This window comes from Lygodium microphyllum, chromosome 13 (assembly GCF_053477565.2).
Source record: "Lygodium microphyllum isolate KBCC chromosome 13, Lygodium_microphyllum_v1.1.10, whole genome shotgun sequence".
In the NCBI taxonomy this organism is placed as follows: Eukaryota; Viridiplantae; Streptophyta; class Polypodiopsida; order Schizaeales; family Lygodiaceae; genus Lygodium; species Lygodium microphyllum.
In genome coordinates this window covers 142,420,992-142,445,940 of record NC_141147.1, presented here as the reverse complement: position 1 = coordinate 142,445,940, position 24,949 = coordinate 142,420,992, and the positions used below count along the sequence as shown (strand labels likewise).

At 42.5% G+C, this 24,949-nt stretch overlaps 1 protein-coding gene across 1 annotated transcript in view; it reads right to left on the bottom strand.

The window, feature by feature from the left end:
- Window positions 1-24,949, bottom strand: part of LOC148027293 (pentatricopeptide repeat-containing protein At2g27610-like) — a 200,889-nt gene that overhangs the window by 63,029 nt on the left and 112,911 nt on the right. The window lies entirely within an intron of this gene.

Below are 24,949 nucleotides of genomic sequence, written 5' to 3'. Positions count from 1 at the left end.
GAATGCTCTTTTTGATCACATGCCCCTCCTATGCACTGTAAGGCTAGTCACAATGCAAAACAAGATAGGGAATGCCCACCATTGTTCAAGTTTAACACCTCTTTCTTACAGAAAGAAGCCTTTTGTAAGCAGCTCAAGATTGGAGGGGTTGAGAATAGGGTTGCTGCAAAGGGCCATGCACAAAAGTGGGTGCTGAACATGAGAAGCATCACTAACCTTGCCAAGTAGCATGGTAGGAAATAGGCTACAATGAGATGGAAAAGATGGGAAGGTGGTAGTCATGCTAGGGAATGCATACTGTGGTCATTGCACGTGCAATCGGATGACCCAATCCTACAATGTTTGTGAATGGAGGTGGAAGGGTTCCTAGAAGCTCTACAGAAGCACAAGATAGAGGCAACTAAGATCTAGTTGAAGAGTAGGTGGCGTGTCGTGGGAGATGCACCTGCAGCATGCTTTAGAGCACTTAAAATGAAAAAGCAAAGAGAGTTAATCACCATGTTTGATGAAGGCAACGGGAAGATCTTAAAGGATAGTGCAGAGATCGCCCAAGCCTTCACTAAACACCTTTATGCTATTGTAGGCTTGGAGGTTGATGTCCCGGATGACTATGATGCTAAACTGGTAGCTTTCCTATAGCCAAGTAGGGGCCTGGTCTCTTAGGGGGAGACTGTTATACTAGGTCGCCCTTTCTTTGAAGAAGAGCTAAAGTATGTGGTTGACAAAATAGTTAGGGGGAAGTCACCAAGAATAGATGGCATCCCAATGGAAGTGATTCAATCCTTGTGGAGTGTGTGCTCCTTAGATCTCTGCAACTTGATGAACAAGATCAAAAAGGAGGGGAAGTTCCCAGCATCCATGAACCGAGGCTTAATCAAGCTCGTTCCAAAATCAGTGGATAGGGCCAAATTGGGTAGGTGGAGACCACTCAGATGTTGGGAGTAGGCTATAAGATCTATGCCAAAGCCTTAGCATTTAGGATTAAGTTCACACTTGGGAGGATACTTCATACACAACAACATGGATTTGTTCAGGGTCGAAGGATCCATGATGCGATCCTAAACCTGATCATATCAATAGAACATGCATTGACCTTAGGGTCTGACTTTGTACTTATTAATATGGATTACGATAAAGCTTACAATAGGATAAGATGGCGCTTTGTCATGGAGGTTCTTAAAGCAATGGGCTTCGGGAAGATGTTCCTGCAAATGGTGGGCGCCTTATTCACCAATGCCTTTGCTGTAATACATGTAGGTCAATTGCATACTGTCCCCCCCTTTCGACATCAAGAGGTCAGTCAGACAGGGATGCCCAATTGCCCCACTCCTCTTTGCTATCATTACGGACACACTGCTGAGGAACCTAGAGCTGAAGGTCTAGCAGGGCATAATTAAGGCCCTTCCAATCCTTGGTGGCAAGCACTTTGTTGCACAATTTTTCACAGACAATAATTCAAATATGGTGAAGGTAGAGCTGCAGTCAGTCAATGCACTACTACATGTATAATATGACAAGTTTTCAAATTTGTCAGGTTCTCATATCAGCCAAACAAAGATTGAGAACTGGTGTATATTGGTTACAATGAGCCTCCCCCCTTGCTGTAGGACTTGGGCTTCAAGTTGATAAAGCATGAGCAAGTGTTCAAATATTTAGGTTGCCCTCTAGGGGTAGGCCTAACCATGAAACAAAGGGTGGATTGGATGGAATCAAAGGTCAAGGCCAAAGTTGAGACATGGAGAGGAATGCAACTCTCCTTTTTGGGGAGGTTAATGGTGATTAAGACAATGTTGGCGCCCACAATCACCTTTCTGGTCATGGTCCTCCATTTTGGCAGAGCTACATGGACGAGAATTGAGAGGCTTTTCTCTATAGCCTTGTGGGATAAGGAGGTTGTTCTATTGCTTGGCCATTGATCACAGCTAGAGAAATCAGAGGTGGGCTTGGCATCCCAAGCTTAGCTTCTAAAGCGAGATCCCTCTCGTCAATCTCACCAAGAGGATTGAAGGGAGTCAACCATGGGTGGTCCACATCAAGTACTAGTTAGCAATTAACGGAAGAAAGAGCCTGGGGCTCCCCAACCTCTCTTGGGTTGACACCCTACTAACGGGGAAGAAGCTAACTCTCCCACAGTCACAGGTTGCACAAGGTTTAGCATAGGCATGGTAGGAGGTGCTCAGTATAGCCAGTTGGATAGGGGCATAAGATTGAAGGGGTGACTCCTCTCTTAAGCATGTAATTTGGCCATTCAAGGAGGCATTCGACCCTCCACACAGACCCCTCCAAGAAAGGCCTCTGCTTTCCCACAGTGACTTGCCAATAGAGGTACGAACAAATGGGATGATCTATAGGACCCAGGTAGAATAGAATTCATGAGCATCGCTGATGTGGTAGAGAAGTTTTCCCTATCCAGTACACGGAAAGAGACTTAGTGGAAGGCATAATGGGTAGACGCATGACAGTATGGCCTACCTCCAAGCTAGTGCTAGAGGCTAGCATTACTAAGTTTATGGCTAGCCCAGCAAGTAAGGTACTGTGGAAATGCAAGAGTAGTAAGGATTTTGTCAAGAAGGATCCCTCCCACATACTCCAAGTTGTAGAGTACTGGAAGAAATGGCACCCTCATTCTAAGAAAAGGACATGGGTCCGCCGTGTTCTAAGAACAAGGCGGGCCACACCCTCCAAGAGGCTAATTTTTTTCCTCTGGAAAGTTGTAATGAACAAGCTCCCCACAAGAGAGAGGCTAAGAAAATCCGTGGACGTCTCGCCGCTTTGTGGGTTGTGCAAGCGTGAGAAAGAAACAGTAAGGCACCCTTTTTGGGAATGCAGGGAGGTACGGGGAGTTTGGAGAAAACTACAGACTTGGATTAGGAGAGGGGGCTTCATTGAGCAAGGTGACATCAAGATGGTGCTGTTTGGTGATCGTGGCAACAAAGATGACTAGACGATGAAAATGTGGAATGTAGCTAGCGGTGACTCTCCAAGAGATATGGAGAATAAGAAATGAGAAAGTCTTTGGTAGAAATAGGACAACTTTAGGCCCTAATGTACAATGGGCTAGGCTCAAGCGAGAAGTCTTGATAGCCCTTAAAGGTTGCCAAACCACAGATGAGGTCTTTAGAGTATTCTATAGTGCCTTGTCAAGGACATAGGACTGCTGTCTTGAAAATGGCCTAACTATAGGCTTTGTATATACCTGCGCCCCCCCCCCCCCCCCCCCCCCCCTTTTTTTTTTTCGTGATATTGATAATATCATTCTACCAACGCATTTAAAAAAAGAATTATTTGACCGACATTGCACATTGTCCAATCGGACTAGCCTCTCTAGGTTGGTAGATTACGTAGCTAAGAACGTACGACAAATATCATGAGCGAAAGATATGGATGATGAGCAACACAAGCGCAATGCCATTGTATCAGTAACAATTTTTTCTTTTTGCATTTCTTTTAGAAAATAATATTAAAATAACGTCCAGTTATAGGTTAAAAAATAAAAAACAATAGAAAATGCATAAAAAATTAAAAAAAATGGGGAAAAACGAGAAAAGATACAAATAACTGCGTCTGCACGCGTAAAAAAAGGGGACTGTGGATCCCTTTACCTTAAACAGGGGCTGTTCGTCGCCCTTGGGCGTGCCGCCCTAACAGCCCAACGGGCGCTGCCTACCAGGCCACAAGGTGGACGCGGCGCCAAAGAGAAGCACCGTCGAGCGTAGATAGCAAGTCCACATGCAATCGTGCGCTTCGACTTATGTGACTCACTATCCTGACTTAACTAAAGCTGGGGGTATTCGCATCTCTTCAAGCCAGCTTTTTGAAGTTCTGTGGCAGCGTTTCTCTTCAATCTTTTCCGCAGTAGTCAAAATCTTCCAGCGAGTCTGTATGGCACAACCCTCACTTTCAGTTTCGATAGTGCTGTAGCCACAGTGTGCGGAACAAGAAGATAAGATTTGACCCTCATTTGCTGGCTTGTAGGGGATTATAATCCTTTTGATACCCAGCCAAACATGTGTCTTGCCAAAAAGCTGATCATTCCTTAAATTCCATGTTCACATGAAGCGATGGGCTGTAAAAATAGCTCAAGTTTTTAAAAAAATAAAAAATAAAGGAAGCTTTAAGTATATATTAAAAGGAAAATTTACAAGATATGTAGTAGTTCGGGCTCCATTGCAGGGGAGTAACCTGGATCAAAAAGGACCATATCTTTATCATTGAACAAGTCCAAAAAAGCATGAGCTAGCTTTTCTTCTATTTTTCTAAACTCAGTTCCATTACTGTAGTCCCTAGAGCAGGTGTCTTCTCTTCATTCTTCATGATTCTATTCTGCATATTCTGCAGCCTTTTTTTTAATTTCTGCAATCATGGCTGTCACCTCCATCTCCTGAACTTCTTTCTTGATGTCTTTACATTGTTGAATGATCTTCTTTGCCTCATTTTCATCCTACAACAGCAAATCAGACTTAAAACCCCAAAGAGGATCAGCAAATTGCTTTTCAAATACCATTTTATTCTTGCATATCCATATGTTCCATAAATATAGACTTCTCAACCAATTCCAGACAGGGGGGGTACACCATAAATTTTCCCTAACAATAATTCTTTCCAAGTGATCTTAGCGGGGTGCCACTTCAAGATTAAAACTTGTAGTAAACAAAATATGTTAAAATTCTGAGAGCAATTAAGAAACAAATGAGGGATAGATTCTACCTGGATACCACACCTTTGGCATACTCCATTTCCTATGCCAACTTTCAGAGCCCTCTCATTGGTCCAGAGGCCTTTCACCGTGATCAACCACATCAGACAAGAAATTTTAGGCTAAATAGAGGTAGACCACAGGTTGTTGAATCTGTAGTTCCATTGATCTACATTCCAATTAATATGCCATCTAGCATTAAGTTTGTAGCATAGTTGAGCATTGTTTATCTTAAGATCAGATAGTGGAAGTAGTGACTTGTCTCCTTGCAAACACACCCCGCTGTGGTTGAAATGTTGGTTGAGATTTATTCATTTTGCTCTATGTTGATCCCATAACATTTTCCTTCCCCTTAAAAAATCAATTTCATGTTGTTTGAGGTTAAACAGTTCACCCATCTTTTCCTCTTGAATCCAGTTTTTGTCTTTATAGTCCCATATGTCACCCCAAGTTTTAATCCCCTTTTTATATAGTTTATAGGCCAGATTGGCCTCTTGGTCTTCTATTGCTCCATGAAAGAAGTTGAACCAGATAGAATCTCTGGAGCTCCAAGGGAGTGTGAGATTGATTTGGGAAGAAGGCCTAAGGAGACTCTTGTATTTGAACCAGGCTTCCCAGATTCCTTTGGCTAGTTGAGAACAATTTTTGGTTTTTATATTTACAAGGCTTATTGCTACTGTTAGAGGATCAAGTCCCTTCCACTTGGAGCATATTGACACTTGGAAATGTTTGGTTGCGGCATGCAGAAGGTTTATCCAATCTTCCTCCTCTCTGTTCAAGCTTCTTGCAATCCACTTAGCCGCTAGCTTTTCAGCCAGGCTATGAAGATTAGGAAGACCTAGCCCTCCCAACTTTTTGGGTGTTGTACATATATTCCAAGACACTTTAGGTATCTTGAATTTATCCCTATCTCCACTCCATAAGAAATTTCTGCCCAACCTCTCAAGTTGTTTCATCCTTGTCTTTGAGGGTTTCCAGCATGCAAGAAAATATATTGTTGAAGGGATAAGAATGTGTTTCAGCACAAGCACTCTTCCTGCCATATTGAGCTGACAGCCCTTCCATTTCTCAAATTTTTTGCTTATCTTATCTATCATCCAGTCCCACCTTTGCTTCATAGTCACATCAAAGCCCATAGGAATACCTAGCAACATGAAAACTTTACCAGATTCTATTTCTTTGCAACCAGCTTCTATCAGCCACCTAGGAGAGGGACTTATCAGGGTTTTAATTCCTGTCTTTTGAGGATTTATGACTGACCCTGAGGCTCTACAGAAAATTTGTAGGCATTGCCAAAATGCAACCAGGGAAATAGGATCATTGTTGACTATGATGTTTGTATCATCAGCAAACTGATTAAGTACCATATCCTTTTTATTTGGAAGTTTGATTCCTTGAATATTCCCTTTATCAACTCCATCTCGTATTAACCACCCTAGAGAGTCTGCAGCAATGGCAAACAGGAGTGGAGCCAGGGGGCAGCCTTGCCAAATGGATCTTCTAAGAGGAAAAGAGTCTGTCATTTGTCCATTGACTGCAATCCTTGTGGATGCATTGCCAAACAGAGTGCTAACAAATTTAATAAACCTCTTACCAAGTCCCATATCCTGAAGGGATTGTAGTATGAAATCCCATTCTAACATGTCATATGCCTTATCAAAATCAATTTTGAAGAAGACAAAATCCTGGTTTTCTTTCTGAGCATGCTCTATGCCTTCCCAAAGGGCAATGATAGCATCAAGTATAAATCTTCCTTTAATAAAACCTTTTTGTTCCTTTCTGATCCACTTATCTAGATGGATTGATAATCTTCTAGCTAGAGTTTTTGCAAATACTTTATAAGCTGAGGTCAAGCAAGTAATGGGTCTCCAATTAGTTAGGCTTTCCTTCTCATCTCTTTTATGTATTAGTTTTACTACTCCTTCATTTATAATATGTGGCAAAGCCCCATACTTGAGAGACTCTCTCCAGACTTTTAGTAAAGGATGAATGAGGAAGTCTTTGAATTCTTTAAAGAATTCATTGGGCAGACCATCAAGCCCTGGGCTCTTTCAATTTGCTAAAGAATCTATGGTGTCTTTTAGTTCAATTTCTGTGATGTCCCCCTCTAGGATGCTAGCTAAGCTAGAAGGTACTACCTTCTTCCTTACCCTTGCTATTTTGGCTTTAGTTGCAGTGTCATCCAATCTGCTCTCCCTAGGAATACTAAACATTTTGGAGAAGAACTCCTTGGCAATAAGGAGGTTCTCCCCATTGTTCTGGATCCTTGTTTAGATTGCCTATATTTTCCACCAAAGCTTGCTTCCAACGTAGTAATGATGAAGGCCCACTTTCTCAAACTCCTTCCTCAAACTCTTCTTGTGGAGTGGGTGAGGCTATGGAAGGCTACCTTGGAGGACCTTGTACAATGAAAGGAGAATGGAGCTTGAGTAGTAGCCCCCTCTCCTCTTCTATTATGGGCTACTCCTCTCCTACCGACCTATTGCTAAAGTGGCTCTACTAGAAGATAAAGTGGCTCTAGTAGAAGAATACTCAATAAAGACGGCTTGCTCTCGGAAGACAATTGAGTCTAGTAAGGCCATGAATTGGACGAGTGGGAAGCCCAAGTTCAAAACATGGTCAAGCAATATAGTGGCAGAGTGCCAACACTACTACACTACTAATAGGCATTGGACAAATGTCACCTGCAGTGACAAGACCCTTTGATGGACAAAGTTCCTCCAACAAATCCCTTCTAAGAGTCATATGACTCTCAATAAGCCAAGGCCTCTTTGTAGCTCGTAAAGAAGGCTCGGATGATTTAGCTCTATCCTTTGCTCCTGAATGAAGGTGAGGATATTTCTTCCAACACTTCTCTTCGGGATAAGTGCCCTTCCCATAGTGTGACTTATCCCTTCCCATAATGTGGACATTTAGGCTTCTCTGTGACTTCCAATGAATCGTTCTTGTTGCTTCCTCCTAAATGTGCAATAAAAGCCTTAGTAAGGAAATATATGTGCAACCGATCTCCTAGAGTCCCTCCTCATGCTCCAAAACAAGTGAAGCTAGATTTTTCCCTAGAAGAGTCTCCTTAACCTTGGAGGAGGTAAGCAAGTTGGTGTATAAGACAACATACTTGGGAGATGCCAATTGAGTAAGAAGAATCATTGCCATGTCCTTTGATGGAATCGTTCTATCGAGGTATGCAAGCTCATCCTGCATGTCCTCCATCTTGTTGATGTGATCCTGCATAGAAGGGAAATCATCAACAGAAAGCATCTGGAGTTTCTTCTCAAGGGTGATGTGGTGGGGCAAAGGTCTTTTGATGGTAGAGAGAAGAGAGCATTGTCTAGTTTCTTCTCCAGAGTGATGTGGTGGGCAAAGGTCTTTTGATGGTAGAGAGAAGGGAGCTTTGTCCACACCTTTGCTACGGTCCAAAGTCTATGCGCATGCATAAGGACATAATCCTACATACTTGTGAAGAGAAAATATTGTGCCCTAGGGTTGGTTGTGAAGGGTTGCTTGGTTCATCGCAGAACCAATGTCGGGGATCCTCCATTAGACAAGGAATTTTGGTAGTAATAAAGTCCACAAGTCGAAGGTGTCAAGTATACATTCCACTTTGTAGGACTAAAGGGAGTAGTTTGCACCATCAAGTCGATCTTCTTTGGGGAGAGAAGGAACCATGAGCACTTGAACAGAAGGTGCCATCATGACTATGTGAGGACCTATGAGAAACATATAGAGAAGTGGTTCTAGGAGGGGGGGGGGGGGGGGGGGGGGGGGCAGCAAAAGAAGAGTGTTCCAATCTTCTTGATTTATCAGCAAGAATGAGGCTTGAATGTTGATCTTTGTGCCGCTCTTTGTGACAGTTTGACTGATGGGATTGCCTATCGAAGGAATACTAAACGGTCTCCTCATCTAAGTTGTCAATCCTATCAAACAGGTACTCCATAACTTAACTCTTCAAATACATGTGCAAACACACAAAAAGGTCTTGCATATTGGGGTCGGGCTAGTTGAATGGAGGAAAGAGAAGTTGTAGATATCCTTGCACACTTTGCAGAAGGCCCAAACAAGGTAGAAAATGTGCATTCTTCATGATAGATCTTCTCCAAACAGTAAGTCACTTTGACTTTGATACCATGTGAGAGTGTGCAACGGAAAAGGAATCACAAACACAGAGAGAGAAGGGAAGATAAAGACTACAATAAAAGAAGAGAATGGAAGAAGAAAATCTGCACTAAATCTAAATGAAAGCTGAATACAATGAGGACTGATCAGTCCTTGCATGTAGCCCAAGGTATCAATGAGGACAATGGATCAAATTGATGATGGAAGGTAGCACTAGAAGACAGAGGAAAGTCCCTAAATGTCGAAATGTGTTGAAACCTGCAGAAGATAATGACGGTCAAGTGAGCCAAACAATTGACCAACGAGATCACGCCAAGCATTTAATGCTAGCCAACCTGCATTGAATAATGCAAAAAATATTGGCACAAATAAAAATGGTAGATCATCTCATATTGGCCAGTGTGAATGTAGTCCAAGACACTAAAAAAGAAATGCACATCCTAGAAAATAACCATCTAATATGAATGCACCTAAAGCGATTGGAAAATAAATGCATGCTCTAGAGAGAGCTGTCTACTTTGTCAAAACACATGATAAACTGACTGTCAAAGCTCCAAATGTTCGTGTCTTAACTCGTATTGAGGCTCATAGGCAAGGGATGATTGTGCATGATACTCATGATTGCTAACAAAAGCTTTGTAGCATTTTGAGTTTGGGGCTTTTTAAAATGAACTAATTAATGTTTAAACTAAAATGCACCTTTTTAACCTTAACATCCCCTTTCAAGCCCAAAATTGGAATCTGGGAGGTATTGCAAGCATAGCTCTCCCCAAATTGTGTCGAGAGGTCCTCCCAAAGCAAACAGGCCATCGGTCTAGGGGTGCATGATTGCTTCCCCCCCCAGAACCTACCAAGATTATAGACGCGGTGGTTATCTCCTCCTAAGAGACCAAAATGCCATTTGAGAGAGGCGTACTTGGACCTACAAAGGCAATGAAAAACAACTTTGATATGTGATGTGTGTTTTCCCCCCCTTTTTCCATATAAATTTGTATCCATGGATGAAAAAGGGATGGTTGGCTCCAATATCTCAAAACAAATGGGTTTACACAACCACCCGCTAGGGATGATGATGAAGGAATATAGATGTATAGGATATACTGCTATAGAGACTGCCATGTAATTTGCCATGAATATGTTGTTCTATTTTGTGGAAAATAGAGAATATAAAATTACACATAATCAACTCTTTGAGTGCCCATGTTTGTAGCACTCGTCAGCTCTTCGTTTGTAGCTATAGAACACCTGAATCCGATACCGTATGCAAAAGTTATGGCCAAAATACGACAGTGCTGTCAAACTACCATAGCTATCCACTACTTCTGTAACATGCTCTCTATATCCACTCAAAATGGATAGAATGGCTGCTCCTGAACTCAATAAGCACTCAACAAGGCTTAGCTAAGCCCTGAGAAGCTCCTTGACAAGTGGGGAGTAAGTTGGAACAAGCTACTTGGGAGAAAGGAAGACAATGTATACCTCAGAAGGAAGAAACAATGGTTGCCATGAAACCTTGAGCTGAAGCTTTGAATCCAAGCTGAAGCAAAGGATAAAGAAGCTCCTCAAATAGTTGGCTTTGATACTAGTTGAAAGATGGAATTCAAGTGGACACAAGCAGAAGCAAGTGGAAAGCAAGAGCTATGGAAGATGAAGTAAGAGAGCAAGAGAGAGAAATACCGTATATGGAAACTCCAACAGTCACAATGTGTGGTTGGCCTTTCCTTATTCAATAGTCATTGAAAGAATAAAGGATAAAGTGATAGTGATGGGTACTCGCCACCTACAGTGTATAGGTGTGTGAAATAAATATAAGGCGGCATAGGCATAGGTGCCTTTACCCCCAACATGCTTGTTTTGTCAGATGCCAATTGAAACCCCCCACCATCGGTTCCTTACTTGCCTTGCACAAGGAAGATTTGGTTACTACTATTGCCAATTTGTTTATGAGTGGTTAGGCTACCAATGCTTCCAAAGTATTGGGTATTTGGACATCTCGAGTGTTGTCTCTAGCTTGGCATTGCAGGCTCTCCATTGATGGATATGATTAAGGTGAGCTAATTGAGGGTCTGTGGCATAGGCTTGGTACCAACGAGAGGTCCCAAAGTCCTTGAGATTCAAGCACTTGTTGCATGAAGTTCGACCAAGTGGTGAAATTCTACCTGTTAAAATGAGTCTTATCCGTGAAGGCATTCTTGGTCGTTGCAAGAGGAGTGGTAGTGCTAGGAGATGGAGAAGGTGTATAATGGGGGTAGAGCGAATAGGGTGGATAGTAAGGTAGAGTAGAGTACTCTTGGGAAGGAATCCCAGAGTGCCCACCATGCATACGAGAAGTATGCATAGCAGATCCAAATGTGGGAAAGGGCAAACATGGTATGGGCATGATAATTGCTTGTGGAGCCCATGGTGGAGGGATAGGGACACGGGGAGCAGAGGATGGAAATCCCTATGTAGGAGTGACCCAAGGGATATGTGAGTAGAGGATGGATATCCTTGCTTCTAAAAGGTCATGTGGGGGGTTTGCGAGTGTCTAGGGGTAGTGAGGGGGATTTCCATCACAACCGTTCCAGAGTGGAAGAAGGTGTGGTAAAGTGGGGGTATGTGGAAGGTATAGTGTAAGGGTTGGCATTTCCCCTAATGATGCACCAAGAAGTGGAGTGAATGGAGGGTAGGTAGATGGTGGGATGGAGAAAGAGAAAGTGTTAGCAGCAGAGATGGAACATTCAACCCCTAGTGTGCTTTAATGAGCAAAAGTGGAATGTAATCCATGATTTTGGAATGAGGATGTGAGTAGATTAGAATGTGGAGAAGATAGTGGTGGGATGGGAGGGAGTTGAGAAGTGTGGTTTAATTGCTCAAATGAAACAGATGGTAGAGACATACCTGATGAAGGGTATATACTTTGAGAGCCTTCTCTATTAAAGTTAACATACTGAAAACCATTCAGCTATTGCACACTAAAAGGAGAAACAAGAGAGAGTTTTGGCTCATATGACTCAAAAGGATTATACAAACTTGACATAAGACCTAGCTGAGATAAAAGAGATGGATTGCAAGACAGGCTAAATGTCGTGGTCCCTCCAAGATCAAAGAGACAGGTAGTCTCACCAATTGGTCCAAATGGAGTAGCAACACTCGTTGGAGGAGTGTAAAACAAACTATACATGATGTGCAAGTACTTCTCAAACTCTTCATCTGTAAGAGGACCAAAACAAGAAGAAGAAGACAATAAATGTGAAGGTGTGTCTATCTCCTTCGAGACCATAATACCTTCTCAGAGCCTCTAATGATGATAGAGAAGCTTGATAGTCATAGGATCCAAAGAAGAAAGTGCCTAAGACATTATGAGTTAGAATTGAGTCACGTGTGAGTCTCACATAAATACTAGCCTCCACAATCACAGTAGAATACTCTTTAGAAGAGCACCAACTCTAATACCATGTGAAGATATGCTAGGGTTTGCACCAAGGAAACACAACATATACGACCAAGACCAAAACACAAAGAGTTAGATAGAGACAAGCAAAACTCAAACCCCAAATGTAAAAACTCAAAACTCAAACATAGAGAGATAAAACTAAAACTCAAAACTCAAACATAGAGAGATAAAACTAAAACTCAAAACTCAAACATAGAGAGATAAAACTATGAAGTGAATGAATGTAAGAGTGTATAAAATGCCCAAGGGTAGAGCAATGCAATGTCGGAGAGTGAAGTCCACCAAAGATAGATCCCAAGTGCTGCGACTACCAATAGGAGTGCGAGAAACACCAAATGTTGATCATTGGATTTCCCATAAGCATCACAGTCACAACATTGGGCCACTGTTTTCTAACCATGTTATATATTCATCACTAACAAATTGTTGATAGAGGTAAGTGCCAGTGTCCAAATCATACAGAATCAAATCAGCCCCCACAAGCGGAATTAATTGCATCCCACCAATAGCATACGAGATCATATATATGGACCAAGAGTCCCGATATCTCAAAGAACCAACCTTTGCACCTTGAGAAGTTTGCACAAGAGCCTGACCACACGAAGTGTGTGGAGGTCCTCAAGACATACAACCCAGACTGAGAGTGCGGCACTGTAACAGTGGGAAGGGGAGAAAAGGCCAACCAGGTGGAAATATACTTAAACCCAGCCTTGGTGGAGAAGGCATTGGGATTGGAGCCGAAGGTAGAGAAAAGGCATAAGAGAGATGTTTATGCCATGCTTAAAATGAAGAGGGAAGAAGTGCTAACCAATGACAGCATGAGCATCTAGGACATTCTTGATGCGGAAGCCCCCGTCTACAAGCAAAGCTAGTGTATGCGTTCTTCTCAAGCTAGCGCTACAACTCCTTGATGCATCGAATCAGCGTGCATGTGCTAGAGAATGTGGCAACTCGCACCTTGGACGAAGTCGACTGGAATGGCTATGTACATAAGACCATTGACCAAGCAGCAAAAGTGCTAGCTTTGGGCGGTAAACCAACAAGGGGGTATTCCCTAGTGTCCAAGACCACAGAAAGAAAGAAGGCCTCATCCAAAGTTTCATTTATTGGCTACGGAAGCATTTTGACTGCCCTCATTCAGGAGGCAGTAAAACAGGCTCAGGATGCAGAGGAAGGAGAAGGAGAAACACCCGAGAGATCGCCCCCTCACCAGGACAAAGAGGTATTTAGTGACAGAACTGAGAGTGAAGAAGAAGGGGAAGAACAGAAGAAACAAATGAGCAAGAAGACAGCAAAGAAACCTGTTAAACAGACGACAAAAAAGAAGAAGTAGGACAAAGGCAGAAAAAAGAGAAAGAGGATTTAGAGAGGGCAAAGAGCGAATCCCTCAAGGAAGCCGAAGAGAGGGAGAATAAGAAAAAACAGGAAGCAGATAGATTGGAAGAAGAGTCTAGGAAAAACAGAGAAAGAGAGGAAAAGAAGAGCTACTGAAGAAGAGGAGGAGCTAAGAAGGAAGGAGGAGGAAGACTTGGCCGAAGCTACACGCCGGTCAATCGAACAGCAAAGCAGGGGGCAGATGACCTAGGGGCTATGAGCCCGCCCAGAGAGAAGGGTCCCGGTTCGAGCACGTAGGTGCTAGAAATCGTACCGTCGGCCGTCATTGAGGGCAAAGGAAAGGCTCCCATCCACCCTATTCCGACCCTCTTGGTGCCTCCCACCGAAGCAACAACCCTCACCTCGAGCATCCCCACCAGTGCAGATGTCTCAAACATCGTGGCGTGGATGCAGTACTTTATTAACAAAGAACTAGCCCAAGGGAAGAGCACCGAGACCACAACCATAGGGCAGAAAAAGCCGGCCACGGATGCTGAGTCAAGGCAGGATCCGAAGCGCTAGAAAGTGGAGGCCTCGACCACTCCCATTTGCACAACAATGACGCCACCAGCTAATTACAACGAGTACGTTGTTGAGTTGCTCTCTCAATTGGAGAAGGCTAAGGAGGAAAGGAAGATAGATGTGGCTGAGTTGGCGGCAGAAAAGAGTCGGTGGTTGCATTTTAGCTTGAAAAGTGCCGAGTAATAGCCATGCAACAAAGGGAGATCTCTGATCTCAAACAGGAGCTGAAGGCTAAGGATAATAGGGAAGAGGGCTGGAGGTAGCAAAACTGGGAGGATGAAACACAGGAACTCGTGAAGATGCAAAGAGAATACAAGCTCTTGATCGTGCAACATGAAGAGTTGACTACAAAAACCAATCGGATCGAAAAGCTTATGGCTAAGATTACCACTAGGGACGAGGAAAGAAAGCAGGAGTTAGGGCAGTAGCAGAAAGAGATCGAAACCATGACTGACAAGCTGGACCAAGGAAAGAAAGAACAAGAAACCATGAACAAAGAGCTAAAGGACCAAAAGTAGAAACTCATGTCCCTAGTCTAGAGGTAGGGTGAGAGCATGGAAGAGATAAAGAAGAGAGCCGAGGAATGGGTAGGGCAAAATGAAAGAAGGGTGAAAATACTAGCGCGGTACCTAGCTCTGGTAGAAAAAGAGAAGATCTTTGCAGAGAGCAAAGCAGAAGCCGCCCAAGTAGCCTTTAATACCCAACAAAAGGCCTTCCTAGATACAGTGATGGACACCATCCACCCAAAAGAAGGAGAGTCATTGGAGGTGGTTAAGAAGAAACTCAGTATTGCACGTAGAGCTCTGCACGCAGGGCTATAGATGCCACCCCAACCTGTGGAGGTTAAGCTGAGCTTGGACGATCAACGAAAGTACTTGTTACTGGCCAGCCTAACCCCCCAGGAAATTGATGCAATAGGGTTTGAAGAGGAAACACAACAAGGAGACTGGCAGGGAGATGAAGATGAACTTCAATTCGCGATATGGGGAGGTTTAGAGAAGAGGTGATCTCACAACCCTCCTCGCCGGATTCCCAAGAGCAAAAACCGGTCGACACATCTATGAAAAGACAAGGCGCGCTCAGGGAAAGAAGGAAAAAATTAGTAGAAGAAACCAGAAAGCAGCTAAGGGCCAAGCCAGTCGTGTAGCCATGCGCGCCCCTCCCACCATGCCCTGATGACATCCCTGCAGGATTCCACACAGAACTGGTAGTTTGGGAGCGACAAGAAAGAGAAAAAGAGCCATTCACTTTCAGCTTTCTCATGCCCAATAGCCTACGGAGGGTCCTACCACTCAAGGTGATGGAGGAGGTGATTGGGATTGGTAGCCGACTAGGACAAAAGTGGCTAGAAGAAAGAGAGAAGAACCCCACTCTTTAGGGAACTGAAGAAGCCAAATTCTAGCAAAATAAAGTGTTTGAAATGCCACATTCCGTGCAAGGTTATAATTGCCAGCCCCTATGGAAGTGTGCAACATCAGCATGCTCGCCTGGATGGATTTTTGCAACACCCTGCCCTACAAGAGGAACAACCCTACATTCATGGTGTACCCTCATAGGGTAGGAGTGAATTTTGATACCACCCTCCATGGGCGATATAATTTTCCCATTATCTACAACTCTAATGTTGTCTCTTTTGAACATGCCCTCATCTTCAACTCGAAAAGCTTGGATGACTCCATGACTCGCTTCCTCACCGACTTCTCCTCTTGCCCTAATCCAACTTTCATAAATACATGTAATTATCTTAGGTTGCTTAAATTATTACTTAAGCAGGACCTGACTCTGCAAGAACGTGGCTTGCCTCCCCTCTTCTTTGATCCTAACGCCATCGACATCTGTACCATGGCGCGCCTGATGATGAGGGCTAGCCTCCTCCCGTCTTTTTGCCTAGCTCTCCTGGAAGACATGAATGAAAGCCAGTTCACCAGATGTAATCATCCCTTTCTCTCCACCACTTCACTTCATGTTCGCATGAATCTTAAAGGATACATGCAGAGCTGGCAATTTTTGAGCAAATCCATCTGACCCCGTTCCCCATCTAATTAAGACGATAAGAATTAGGCACTGACTGTCATCCTATTAGTGCAATACTTATTTATTTAAAAAAGAAGAAGAAGAAGAAGAAGAAGAAGCAAAAGAGGAAAAAGAAAAGCATGAAAGGAAAAGCAAGAAGAACATCACACAAGGACATGGAAAAAGCGACTCACTTGAAGAAGCAGTTAGCACCACATAAAACATGATCACTGCACGGTTAGGGCCCATCAAGGGCAGGACATACCTAGGGAGGTAACACTCGCCTATGGTTAGACCTGTCACCCTAAGCTACTTGCACCGCATCTCCCTTTGCATGAATGGGATCCTCAAGTGTGGGACGTCACCCAGGCTTGCGTGTGGTTAGATCCACCTCCCCATTCCACTAGCACAAGCACGATGCACCACACAATAAGGTAGACACTCCCCTCAGGTAGCGCACCGCACCTTCTCCTTCAAGCATTACAAAAGGCGACAAACCACCAACTTTGGAGGCCCCCATCATCCACTTGGCATCCAATTGGCTCCTCCAAAAAACATCATTACCAAGCTTCCACAAGCACCCGAGTCTACATGTGGCCCGATCCTCATCCGAACAATTTGCCAACTGCCTACCATTTCTCAACAGCAGCCAGAGGTGCCATGGGACTGGGACCTGTCTCGGAGGGGAGTAATGTTAACCCCAAGTTGAGATGGCAGAGAAATGAGGAAAAAAGCGAAAAAAAGATGGAAAAAGAGCAAGACATGTAGACGGCCTCTAAAGTTAAGCTAGGGCAAAAAGCACAATTTTAAATGAAAGGCGCCTCAAAAAGCTCTAAAAACTCTTGTAAAAGAGCGCCAGGCTCCCTCCTGTGCCAGTTGTAAAATATTAGACGGGTGTAGGCTAGAGGCATAAGACTAGAAGAGGGAAATAGAGAAATGACCTTGCCACAACAGCCGGTCATGTAAAAAAGGGATGGGTGCCCATGGGAATTTAGGGTTTTGTATATAAAGTTCAAAAGGTGAATGAGAGCTCATTCTTTTGGTGTGTGGCTAACAAGAGTTCTCTTCTTCTTCTCTTCTTTTCTTCTTCTCTTCTCCTTGCTTGCGTGTGCTCTTGAGAGAGGAAGTATGAGAGTGTGAGGGAGCGAGGGATCAAGAGGGTGAAGCTCTTCACCACCTCTTCTTCTCTTCTCTTTTCTCTTCTCTTCTCTTCTCTCACGTGCGCGGCTATGGTGGATGGAGCTTGGAGATGGAGAAGGCTTGAGGATGCTTGAGCTAGCATCTAGGATTGTAGAGCTACCGGCGTGTGTGAGAGAGGAGGCAACTCATTTCGGCATCAAGATAAGCTCACTACACTCATAGGATCGATGGCGCGTCAGCTAGGTGAGAGATAGCCATTAGAGCTCGCTTGAAATGCTTGAAACAATAAGCGGTCTGTGGGTCTCGGTGGTTGAGTATGAGCTCCCTCTACACTAAGTATTGCTCTAGTCTAGGATAGTATTAGCCAACTTGAGTTGTTCTATCTGGGCAGCTATCAAAGCTTTTAGTTCTTAAGCTTCCTTCAACAACCTATCCCTCTCCTTAGCCACAGTAACAACTTGGGATTTAGTCTTTGCCAATTGAACTTGCAAAGTAGAGATCTCTTTCTAGGTATCAATGACCTTAGTCTATTGCTCCATCTATGTACAAAGGTCAGAAAATTTTTCTTTGGCAGAGGCTGTAAATAACTCCTTCGAAAGATAATTAAAAGGGGTTTTGGTAGGCATAAACTTGTCTTGAAGGAAGTGGCACAACTGCTTCTAGAAATGATTGGAAATCATGGACACACTAATTCCTGAAGTAGTGATAACCCAATTAGGATCCAAGACATCCTAGGTCTACTTCTGTAACAACTTTAGAATATTCTCATTGGAGAATAGTTGATGAGCAATAGGGAAAGGTTCCCCATGGTATGGTAAAGAAAGAGCTTTGCCCAGGCTCTTAGATGTCACGAGGATAACTGTACCATGAACAGGGCCGAACCTCTTGCTATGAGAGGTTAAGAATTGATCACACATGTCAAAGTCATCTGGGACAAGTGGAAAAATGGAAGAGTCAAAAATTTGGATAACCCAGCCTTAGCAATAAGGTCTGAATCCAGCAATAGTCAATAATCATGCGGTACTAAGGGAGCATACTAGACCAGGGAAGGAGTATGAGGCACCATTCATATGGTTCACACACACCACATTCACATACACACAATCACAAGGAATGCATGCAAAACAACAAAATAACAGTGGATAAGATATCGACAACAAGAAACTCACCTGGACCTGACCGACTGATTGACCACCCTAAGCAATCCATATCCTAGAAAAAATTTCGGCATGACCTCTGTACTTATGCAACCAAAAGCTTCATGCTATGCATACAAACAAGCACCCAATATCCCCGTAGTATCAGGTAATCCAAATAAAATATAATCAAATCACACCATATTCATGACTCCAATCAAATGATGAACAAAAATTTGGACTAAACCAAACCAAAATTGACTAATAACCAAACCTCAACTGACTGAGATAGTTAATAGGGACTAAGATTGGCAACCACATTATCCACCCCATGGAGCACTTCATTGAAAAAGGGAATTATGTAATGTGAGGGAAAATGGGAAATTTAATTGAATGTTCATTTTATAAATTAATTAACAAGGAGTAAACTTTTATTAGGTGATAAACCTTAATAAAAAAACGGTGGTTCATTTTATTCATTTAAAAAAACTAATAAGTTTTACGATGCTTATTAACGTCCTCCGAGACTACATCCTAACTCAGGGTCTCTAAATGCAAATTTATTTTTTACAAATTAATGTGTGTAGTACTTTTTTATTAATGCATGCACTTGTGACGGTGGATTCATTTTATTATAAATTAAAAATGTGTGTTAGGCCCAAGAAGCATGTGCTACGTGAATGGCTGGTTTATTTCAATTAATTAATATGTGTGTTCATCATGAATGCACATGAAAAATGTGGTCAATGGGTTTCTTTTAATAATTAAATGTGATATTCTGCAAGTAAGGCCTTTCTGGCTATCACTTCTCCTACAAAGTATCCTCCACACGGCTCATTATGGAATGCTTTCAATACTACTCCAATCTTTTCTCCTGCAACACATCGGTGTAATATTTCATATTTTTCCTTCTTGTCAGTGTGCTGCCTAACAAGGTGTAGGGGGCTGATTCCAACATAAGCTTCTTCTTCTCACAGCACGGCAACTGGAGATACCAAGGGGATACTGTTAAGTAGCCAAGAGGTTGGCTATGTTTGCATACCATGGGGTTATAGTTTCAACTAGAAAAAGGCAAGCATCAGGGAGGTTAGGGACATCCTACTCCTCCTCCTCGCTCTGAGGGATCCGTGACAGATGATTAGCCAAAACATGGGAGTGACCAAGCTTGGTAACCACTTCAAAGTCAAACTCCTTGAAACATAAGAATCCATCTCATCATTCTTCCCTTCACATCTTCTTTGTTCATCAAGAAGGACAGGGCGTCATGATCCACATAAAATTTGAAATGTATCGACAGTAGGTGGTGTTAGAATTTCTCTAAGTCAAACATCGTTGCTAGGCATTTGAGCTTCGTCACTGCGTAGTTCCATTCTCTGTTGATTACTTTTTGGCTTGCTTAATAGATAGGTTGATCTAACTTTGAGAAGCATTTTTGGCATAAGACTGCTCCTAACCCTTCTACAGATGCATTAGTGCACACATGGAACTCCATCCAATCAGGAGGTTGCAGGATGTGTGCTTCAATTAGACACTATTTCAGGGTGTTGAATGCTTCATCACAATCAGTAGTCCACATAAACTCTGTCTCTTTCCTCAATAGTCTATGCAAGGGGGCGGCCTTTGTTGTAGTGTGCAATGAATCGTATGTAATAAACCACATGGCCGAGGAATCTCCTCAATCATTTGAGGTTGGTTGGCGCTGTTAAAGCTACAATCTTCTCAATCTTTGTAGGGTCTGTTGCTATCCCTTGTGTAGAGACAATGTGACCCAGAAAAACTCCCAAAGAGACTTCAAAGAAACATTTATCGAGGTTGAGAGAGATCCCATACTCTCGATATCTATCAAAGCACTACTCCAAGTGTCCCCAATGCTCACAAATTAGGCTATAGACACAAAAGTCATCTAGGTATACCTTAATGAATCATGGAGATGGTTTTGGAATGCGGCCATCATCACTCGTTGGAAGGTGGTAGGAGCATTACAAAGCCCAAACAACATCACTTTATAAGCATAGGTTCCCCATTCTGTTGTGAAGGTTGTTTTGGATTGATCTTCTTCTGCGATTTGGACTTGGTTGTATCCACTGAATCCATCCAAGAGGGAATAAAGCTCATGGCCTGCCACTATGTCCAACAGTTGGTCTGTGAAAGGGATTTGGATTGATCTTCTTCTACGATTTAGACTTGGTTGTATCCACTGAATCCATCCAAGAGGGAATAAAGCTCATGGCCTGCCACTATGTCCAACAGTTGGTTTGTGAAAGGGATCGGGAAATGATCATTCTTAGTCTTGGAGTTCAACTTTTGGAAGTCCATATATATTCATAGCTTTCCATTCTTCTTGGGTACTACGACGATGGGTGAAACCCATTCACTATTGGCCACTAAATAAATAAACTCAACATCAAGGAGCTTCAACAATTTGGCTTTCACCAGGGTGGAGTAATTTGGATTCATGTGCCTCTGTCTTTTCCTCACAAGCTTGGCATCAGCTCTAGGTAGATGTGATGTTGACACACCGTGGGATCAATCCCCTTTCAATCTTTGTAGGACCATGTAAACTCATCCAAGTTCTCTTTCAGAAGGTCATGCAGCAAGACCGACAGCTCTTCTTCTGGAAGACTGATACCCACATTCAAGTGATGTTCAGTACCATCTACACCCATGAAATTTAATTGCTTTTCACCTTCCATCTCACTGATGAAGGTCCCCTGGAAGACTGCTTCTGGGTAGAGATCTGACTCCTTCAAGGGAGTGGTCTCCTCTTCTAATGCACCACTAGAACCGACTTCCTCTGTCAATGAGGACTCTACTTGCTCATTGGGATACTGAAAGGATATCAGTGTTGTTTTGGATCTGGTGGGAGGGTTATTTATCTCTTGACTTGAGGACTCATCTTCCGAGGATGCATCCAGGAACGTTACATAACAGGGACTTTTGGATTTTTGCTTGGACTGTTAGACTGGTGGTTGTTGGCAAGCTACATCGTCATCATCCTCTCTTGAGAAGGGTGGACTCGGGTGACAAGAATCACTGCTAAAGGAAGACTTACTTTGCTTAATCTATTTCTTATGGATATTTTGTATATGATGTGACTCATTAGCCAGTCCAAAGGGTACCATAATTATTATGTCTAACGACATGGGATCTTGGGCTTCTATAGCCTTTGGAACTTCCTCATTTGTATCCTCTTAGAGCTGGATGGATTCTTCCAATGTTCTTTTATAATCTTCTTATGTACTGTCATCATCATCCTCTTCAGACTTTGTTTTCGCCTCTGTAGGGGCTTTGTAAGAGAAAAACTGATTCTCTATTGTATCCTCTGCCTCTGCTTCTACCTCTATCTCTACTTCTATCTCTGTCTCTATCTCTAACTCTGACCCTGCTTCTGTCTCTCTGCTAGAGCCATGTAACAGTATTGAGGGTTGAAATGATTTGATTTTTGTTGTTTTGAGGACTGAATGATTGATTTTTGATGGATTTTATATGATGTTTAGTTGTTTTGGAAGTGTTTTGAATGCGATTGATTATTTTTTGAAAGCTCATAATGTTTTATAGTGGAGATGTGATGTTTTGACATGTTCTGTTGATGTCCTGTTAATGTTTGATTGTGCCTGTTTGAGTCTGTTGATCTGTTTTGCTCTGTTTTTCTTTTGTATGAAGGGTTGGAGTGATGATTGATGAAGTTTGAGAGTGTTTGGAAGCTTAATGATTGATTTTTTATGAGTTTGAGTGATTTAAGTGAGCTAAAAGCTTTTTGATAACCTTCTATTAACCCTCTATTGAGCGCCTGTAGATCCTCTGTTCCTATTTTGTTTTGTTTTGTATACCTCTGTAAGTGTGATGATGGATGAATTTGAAGCTTGGGAAAGTTTTCCAATCTTGGGAAGGGATGAATATAAGTTCAAATAAGCTCGAAGAAGTTGAAGATCTAGTTGTTGAAGACTTGAAGTAAAGACTGAAGTGAAGTGATCGTAGTGAGCTCTCAAGGGACACTGTAGTGGTTCTGGTGACCTTTCATACTAAAAATACCTCTTGGAAGGGGTATCCACGACTTAATGGGGGTTATGAATGATTATTCTTGAGGATCTAATTGTACAATTGAGAGAGAGCATGTATGTGAGAGGGAGAGAGAGTGAGAGATAGCCAATATTATGTCAAACAATGTATCTATGAGTGAGAGATTGTGAGAGAAAGCTATGGAACCTTTAAAGAAGAATAATATGTGATATCTTTCCATTCAAAGTGGTGTATTGTTTTTGTGGTCTATCAATGAATTCTATGAAGAATGTGAAGAGCATGATCGATTTTGTTAAAGGTAAAGTCGTGGGAGATTGTTTCTATGATGCTACGTGAAGATTTCTTGCTCGTGGTGTTCTTTTCTTTGTTGTGGTCATATAAAGTATGAGATAAAGGCTTGTTGATGATATAAGATTTTCTTACAATAGAAACCCTGTTTCCTTGGTGTATCTTTTGGGGTTCCATGTTGTTGGTGCATAGCCAAGAAAAACTGCCATAAACAAGCATAAAAAAAGGCTAAAAATGAAGGAATTGGCATTGCCAAGAGGAGAAGAATTCAATGGATGCTTGCAAAGTTCCTTCTACCACTGAAGAATTGGAGATTCTTATTGCCAATGCCACTTTTTACAAGAAGTTCATCCCACAATGGTGTAAACATATTACCATCATAATGCAAGCTCTTTGTGGTAGACTATTTCCTTTCCCTCCTGTAATCATCAATAGAGTGTGAGATAGGGGGGGTTGAGTGTGATTGATTTCCCTTTCATCAACTGAGAGGTAAGGATTGAGGGACATTCTGACACTTGGAGACATGTATGTTCTCGTTTTCCTATGCACACATGGGACATGCCTCCTCTGCCATCACTCTACATCTCATTCTCTTTGGTGCACTGCACTACAAGGTCCCTTGGCCTCTCTTCTTGCACCTATGCCAAATGGGTTGGGATGCACTAATGCACCATCAATTGTGCACATTGGCATACTCCCTCTGAACCATCCCTCGTGTGGATTTCTAAACTGAATGTGAGCTATGGGTTTCAATCATTATTCTTCGAGTGACGTGCGCCATGGGTGAGCAACTAATCTATCCTTTCAACATGAGTGATTGTCGAGATTGAGTATTGTATACCTTGCCATCGACAACCTCACCAATGTTTCATCACCAAAGTGACCTTCCTGGGTGCTGCTACGTGGTCCCTGCCATGCTGGATGAGTGTGATGTGGCGAGCCCTAGTACATCCTGCTGAGATGACTACGATCCTCCATGCGACAGCAACAGCTTCCCTCAATCATCTACAAATTGGGCCAAGTTTTTCTAACCCTACTCCTTTTGATTGCAAGAGTATGCCATGTTTAAAGTGCATGGACGTACGTGTATGGGTTATGATCCCGTGTGAGGACTCTGTTGCATCGTCAATCTGATTTATTAAGGTCTTAAGTATGGGGACGTATCCTTGCGCGTCCGCTTTGCATACCCTCATGGACACATCCCTATCGGAAAATTTAAGCATACCAAGTTATGATCGTGCCCTACTAGGGTCCCTTCCCCACCCAACCATCCTCTTTTCAACTCGTCTTGGGGTTGTTCCTTATCTATTTGCCTTTCTTCTTGGTTTTATCGCTTTTCTATGAGAACACACCCTACATTCACCATAATTACAATTTGACCTATTTGTCCCTTTGAACTGGCCACTTTTTCTTTTTACAGCCCTCAGTTCCGAGCCACGGATCATGAGTTATTCATTTTTAACACATTTTTTGCCAATTTTACATGTTTCCATGCAAACACATCTTTTTCACTTTGGAATAGCCATCTGATGTAACAGCCCTAACCTATACCTTCCCTTTGACATTTTTTCTTTTTATTGTCCATCATTCAGATATACGGTTTGTCCATTATTAATTTTTCCAAATTTTTAGAAATTCTTGTGTGCATTTTTTGTTGTTTTTCCATGCGAACCTGCCCTAACCACCTCCGAATTCACTTCTGATTTGATAGCCCTATCCTTGCTCCCTTGCATACTTTTCCTTTTTCCCCTCCTGTTTCGACCCACCGTTTTTATTTTATTAAAATTTTTGTGCATTTTTATGCTTTTTTTTATTATTTCCATGTGAACGCCCCCTACTGGCCTCAGAATTGCGTTCTGATTTGCCATCCTTGTCCCAACGGTTTTCCTTGCTATCTTTTCTTTTTGTGGCGCACCGTTTCGATGCAAAGATTTTCTCATATTAATTTTTGACTTCGTTTTCGTGTGTGTTTTTGTTGTTTTTACCATGTGAATACGCTCTACCACCCCCAGAATTGCATTCTACCTTACCCATCCTGTTCAACTCCTCACTGCGGACATTTTTCGTTTTTACCTTGGTGGGTTTCACACGACAGATTTCTCTGTATTAATTTTTCTTTTCAATTTTGGGTGCCATTTTTTGGTTTTTCCCATGTGAACGCATCCTATCCTTGTCAAAACTGCGTTCTCATCTGACAGGCCTGTCAGCACG